Consider the following 6412-nt stretch of genomic DNA (forward strand, 5'->3'; position numbering starts at 1 on the left):
CTGGTCATAGAAAACACCTTCATCCAACAACACAAGAGAAAACTCTACACATGGACATCACCAGATGGTCAATACCTAAACCCGATTGATTAAATTCTTTGCAGTCAAAGATGGAGAAGCTCTATACAGTCAGCAAAAACAAGATGGAGAGCTGACTGTGGCTCAGATCATGAACTCCTTATTGCCAAATTCAGACTTAAATTGAAGAAAGTAGGAAAAACCACTAGACCTTTCAGTATGACCTAAATCAAAACCCTTATGATTATACAGTAGAAGTGACAAATATATTCAAGGGATTAGATCTAATAGACAGAGTGCCTGAAGAACTATGGACGGAGGTTCATGACATTGTACAGGAGGCAGTAATCAAGACCATCCCAAAGAAAAAGAAATGCAAAAACTCAAAATGATTGTCTGAGGAGGCCTTACAAATAACTGAGGAAAGAAGAGAAGGTAAAGGCAAAGGATAAAAAGAAAAATATACCCATTTGAATGTAGCATTCCAAAAAAAAGGAAAAATAGGAAAGTGTTCCTCAGTGATCAATGCTAAGAAATTGAGGAAAACAAAGGAATGGGAAAGAATAGATATCTCTTCAAGAAAATTAGAGATTCCAAGGGAACATTTCATGCAAAGGTCACAATAAAGGATAAAAATGGCATGGACCTAACAGAAGCAGAAGATACTAAGAAGAGATGACAAGAATACACAGAAGAACTATATAAAAAGATCTTAATGACCTAGATAACCACAATGGTGAAATCACCCACCTAAAGTCAGATATCCTGGAATGCACACTCCAGGGGGCCTTAGGAAGAATCACCTGGAACAAAGTTAATGGAGGTGATGGAATTCCAGCTGAGCTATTTCAAGTCCTAAATGATGATGTGAAAGTGCTGCACTCACTATACTATATACCAGCAAATTTGGCAAATTCAGCAGTGGCCACAGGATAGGAAATAATCAGTTTTCATTCTAACCCCAAAGAAGGGCAATGTCAAAGAATGTTCAGGCTACCACACAATTGCACTCTTCTCACATGCTAGCAAAATAATGCTCAAAATTCTCCAAGCCAGGCTTCAACAGTACATAAACCATGAACTTCCACATGTTCAAGCTGGATTTAGGAAAGGCAGAGGAACCAGATTTTCAAATTGCCAACATCTGTTGGAACATTGAAAAAGCAAGAGAATTCCAGAAAAACATATACTTCTGCTGTATTGATTACCCCAAAGTCTTTTACTGTGTGCATACCAACAAACTGAAAAATTCTTAGAGATGGGAGTACCACCACCTGACCTGCCTCCTGAGATATCTGTATGCAGATCAAGAAGCAACAGTTAGAACTGAACATGAAACAATAGACTGGTTGCAAACTGGGAAAGGAGTTCCTCAAGGTTTTATATTGTCACCCTGCTTATTTAACTTATATGCCGAGTACGTCATGCAAACCGTAAGCTGGATGAAGCATAATCAAGATTTTGCCAGAAATATTAATAACCTCAGATATGAAGATGACACTACTCTTATGGCAGAAAGTGAAGAAGAACAAAAGAGCCTCTTGATGAAAATGAAAGAGGAGGGTGACATAGTTGGGTTAAAACTCAACATTCAGAAAACTAAGTTCATGGCATCCAGTCACATCACTGAATGGCAACTGGATGGGGAAACAGTGGAAACTATGAGAGACTTTATTTTCCTGGGCTTCAAAATCACTGCGGATAGTGACCACAGCCATGAAATAAAAGACACTTGCTCCCTGAAAGAAACGCTATGACAAACCTAGACAGCATACTGAAAAGCAGAGACATTACTTTGCTGACAAAGGTCAGTCTAGTCAAAGCTATGATTTTTCCAGTAGTCACGTACAGATGTGAGATTTGTACTCTAAAGAAAGCTGAGTGCTGAAAAATTGATACTTTTGAACCATGGTGTTTCAGAAGACTCTTGAGAGTCCCTAGGACAGCAAGGAGATCCAACCAGTCCATCCTAAAGGAAATCAGTCCTGAATATTCATTGGAAAGACTGATGCTGAAGCTGAAGCTCCAATACTTTGTCCACCTAATGCAGAGAATGAACTCATTATAAAAGACCCTGATGCTTGGAAAGATGATTACAGGCAGGAGGAGAAGGGGATGACAGAGGATGATATGGTTGGATGGCATCACTGACTTGATGGACATGAATTTGAGCAAGCTCTAGGTGTTGGTGATGGACAGGGAATTCTGGCTTGCTATAGTCCATGGGGTCACAGAGTCAGACACGACTGAGCAACTGAACTGAACTGAACGTAAGTCATCTAGCACGAAAGATTGATAGCAACTGAGATTTGATAAATGGAGAAGTAACCAAATTATATTTCCCAAAGTAAATATATACATACATATGTATATATATGTGTGTGTATATATATATATATATATAGCCATTATGTTGCCTATCATAATCTGAGCTTGTTTGAAATATTTATCTATATATATATGTTTTATATATATCATATGATTTTGCTGCTTTTTTGGGGGGGTTCTATTTGAGACCAAAAATGATAGCATTTAACTAACAAATAATGTATAGCAGAATGAAATATTTTCTGCTTTCTAAACAAAAATAAAATATTAGGACATACAAAGAAAAAGGGACATCTATTATTTCGTGTGTTTGACTATAAAGAGAATGCTAACGTCCTGTCAGAAAGTGAAGGGCTGAAAAAATGATATTTATTTTTAAAAATCGGTGTTAGTGTTAACTGTAGGAAAAAATATATATACAATGAATGAAGTTCAGTTCAGTTCAGTTGCTCAGTCATGCCCGACTCTTTGTGACCCCATGGACTTCAGCAGCCAGGCTTTGCTGTCCATCACCAACTCCCGGAGCTTGCTAACCCTGATTCCAGACATCACGCTGCAAAGGATCCTTGGAGGGTCAGTGGCGCTGATATCATTTGAAATATGTTTAGAAGCAAAATGTCTCAAGTCTCACTAAAGATTTATGGAGTCAGAATCTTCAGAAGTACACCAGGGAAATTTTGTTAAAATGTTGACTGATTCAAATTCTAGGGATTAACTTTGGAACTAATCATTCAACTGTGAAGCTGCCAGGTGACACTAATGCTTCCTTTCTGATTTTAGGATTGATTAACGTTCTAAAGGAGATCAGCCCTGGGTGTTCTTTGGAAGGAATGATGCGAAAGCTGAAACTCCAATACTTTGGCCACCTCATGCAAAGAGTTGACTCATTGGAAAAGACTCTGATGCTGAGAGAGATTAGGGGCAGGAGGAAAAGCCGGATGACCGAGGATGAGATGGCTGGATGGCATCACCAACTTGATGGACGTGAGTTTGAGTGAACTCCAGGAGTTGGTGATGGACAGGGAGGCCTGGCATGCTGCAATTTATGGGGTTGCAAAGAGTCAGACACGACTGAGCAACTGAACTGAACATTTCTCAGCTATTAACCATATGTCCGTAGATAGAAACATAAACGTGAAGCAACTAAATTCTGTGGCAAACAATATTGGTACGGTAAGTGGAAGAAAGATGCATGCTTGGATATGACGTAAGGAAGCTAACACCTTTTTTTGCACAGGTAACCGGGAGTTGGTGACGGACAGGGAGGCCTGGCGTGCTGCGATTCATGGGGTCGCAAAGAGTCGGACATGACTCAGCGACTGAACCGAACTGAACTGAACTGAATAATCCATAATATTGATTATTAACTTAATAAATTTTTTCTAAAATATGGATATTGTATTATTAAGAATAAATATTACATGAAACACAGCCACCTTAAAGAGTTTATTTGAATTTCAATATAAATTTCAAAAATGTAATATATGTTACATTTTATATATTTTAAAAATATTTATATTTAAATATTTTAAATATTTTATATTTATATAAAAGATATAAAATTCAAAAATCTGCCTCCATCACATTTTTGTCACAATTATTGGTTAAACAGAAAATTTATGTCATTAATACCTATAAAAGAGAAAGAATTGCTGGTCCATATAAATATATTTTGATTGCATATTCTAGATTGAAATGTCTCTAATAATGTGCATGCATGCATGCTAAGTCATTTCAGTCGTGTTTGACTCTTTGCAACTCTATGGACTCCTCTTTCAATTGGATCCTCTTTCAACTGGATTCTCCATGCAAGAATACTGGAGTGGGTTGCCATGCCCTCCTCGAGGGGATCTTTCCATCCCATGGATCAAACCTGAGTCTCTTTTGTGTCCTGCATTGTCAGGCGGTTCTTTACCACTCATGCCACCTGGGAAGTCCTGTCACTAATATAAACTAGTATAAATAACATTCTGCAAATCAGATTTACCTGGAATAAAAGGAGCCAGTAAAAAGGCAATTTGATTCTGTAAGTCCATATATCAAGAAAACAACTATTGGGCATTTAAATCTGACTAAAACAAAATATGAATCCTGGGATATTAATATCATTAGTAGCCTTGGTTAAAATAGTATTAGCTATTAAATATTAGTAAAATAGTTAATATTATGTAGTCATGTTTATCATCAAATATTTTTTTTTCCTATTGTAAAGGGAAAAAAATTGCAATAGCTGAAGCAGAAAATATTTTTCTACTTATTGTCAGTCCTTTGGATTTCTACAGAGATATCCAAACATGTGTGACTTCTTTTCCTTGGCAAGAGAATAAGCAAAGTTTTAGTATGTTTTAAGACAAAGTTTTGTGTTGGTACAAATCCAAATTTTGGTGAGGTTCCAGATCTTTCAAATTAAGCATCCTTTAAACAACAACAAAAACAATATCCAATAAAGTAAAAACAAAAGCCACAAAAATCCATATGGTCCAGGATGGAGCAATAAAACTTTTCCTTCCAGCTTTGTTTGCTTTGTATATCCATTAGCTAAATTCCTACCACACAAGAAGCACAATGCCTTTTTCATCTCTTTGTGCTGAGCAATGAGAGTAAAACTGAAAGATACACAGTATTCACCCTACATACTTTCTTTGACATTTCTGCATTAAGCCGAGATGAATATAAACAAAGACAGATGTCCATAATCATAATGTCAAGTTATGTTTTCATTAATTCTTCTCAAAGGCAAATAATGTTGCACATTATAGTGTGGGGATGATGAAAATTATACATTCCTTAAACATGTCATATAAAGGCCCATGGGCTCCAGTATGTTTTGAAATGAAGCATTATCTTAACAATATGACTTCCTATAAATAGTGTGACATAGAAACTTTTAAAATAAGTGATGAGATATTTTTTAAAGTAAAGTTTTAATCTAATCATTGACTTTGCTTAAAATTTAAGGATCTGAATATCTCTAGGTAAAGATCATGTGTCAATCCACGGATACTAAGTCTCTTCAGTCATGTCCGACTCCTTCTGACCCCATGGACTGCAGCCCACCAGGCTCCTCTGTCCATGGGATTCTTGGAGTGGGTAGTCATTCCCTTCTCCGGGGGGGCGTTTTCTCAACCCAGGGGTCAAACCAGTGTCTCTTAAGTCTCCTGCATTGGCAGGTGGGTTGCTTACAACTAGCACCACCTGGGAAGCACCATGTACAAATACAAATTCTTTTCAATAGACATTTGTGGCATATAGTCATTTTGCATTCCCAGTTGTAAAGGCTTTCAGATCTGTGAGTCGGCCTTGTATCTCTGACTGCTTCACAAGCTTCTATGAATAAGCTTCTAGTGACAAACATTATACTTTGTAATTTTGTAGTTGTTGATGCTATTGAAGGCTATTATTTTTCACTAAAAAATGGGAAACTGGGAGACCTAGTGTTTAATGAGTGTCAATTATCTACTATAATTAACACCTTGCTTACAATATTTTCCAAATTCTTTTAATTAATTGTTTAATTAGTTACAAAGTATTAACAAGAGTGACTCAGCTGTCACTGTTATTCATAGTCATATTCATATTCATATCAATGATTAATTATGAACCACTTGTCTTTTATTTAACCTCAGTGAGCTTAGTTATTTTGGAGTCCATGGTAAAGCACTCTTTTAATTCCAATTCTCCTGCTCACTTCAACAGCACATATATGCTAAAATTGGAGTGATACAGAGAAGATTAGCATGGTCCCTGCACAAAGATGTCAAAAATTCATGAAATGTTCCATATTTGAGGGCATATATTGAGATAAAATTAAAGAAGAAACATGTACCTCTATGTTCATAGCAGCACTATTCAAAACAGCCAAGACATGGAAACAAACTAAATGTCCATTGACAGATGACTGGATAAAGAAAATATGCTACATATATACATGGATTACTATTTAGCCATTAAAAAAAATGACATAATGCTGTGTGCAGTAATACATGGACCTGGGGATTATCATCCTAAATGAAGTAAGTCAGAAAGATAAATGCAGTATGGTGTAACATATAAAATATGACACAAG

At 36.5% G+C, this 6412-nt stretch overlaps 1 non-coding gene across 1 annotated transcript; it reads left to right on the forward strand.

The window, feature by feature from the left end:
• Positions 1-6026: 6026 nt before the first annotated feature.
• LOC128057901 (U6 spliceosomal RNA) lies at positions 6027-6133 on the forward strand. Its single transcript, XR_008200359.1, has one exon. It is a non-coding gene; the product is annotated as a U6 spliceosomal RNA (small nuclear RNA).
• Positions 6134-6412: the final 279 nt, after the last annotated feature.

Source organism: Budorcas taxicolor, chromosome 12 (assembly GCF_023091745.1).
Source record: "Budorcas taxicolor isolate Tak-1 chromosome 12, Takin1.1, whole genome shotgun sequence".
In the NCBI taxonomy this organism is placed as follows: Eukaryota; Metazoa; Chordata; class Mammalia; order Artiodactyla; family Bovidae; genus Budorcas; species Budorcas taxicolor.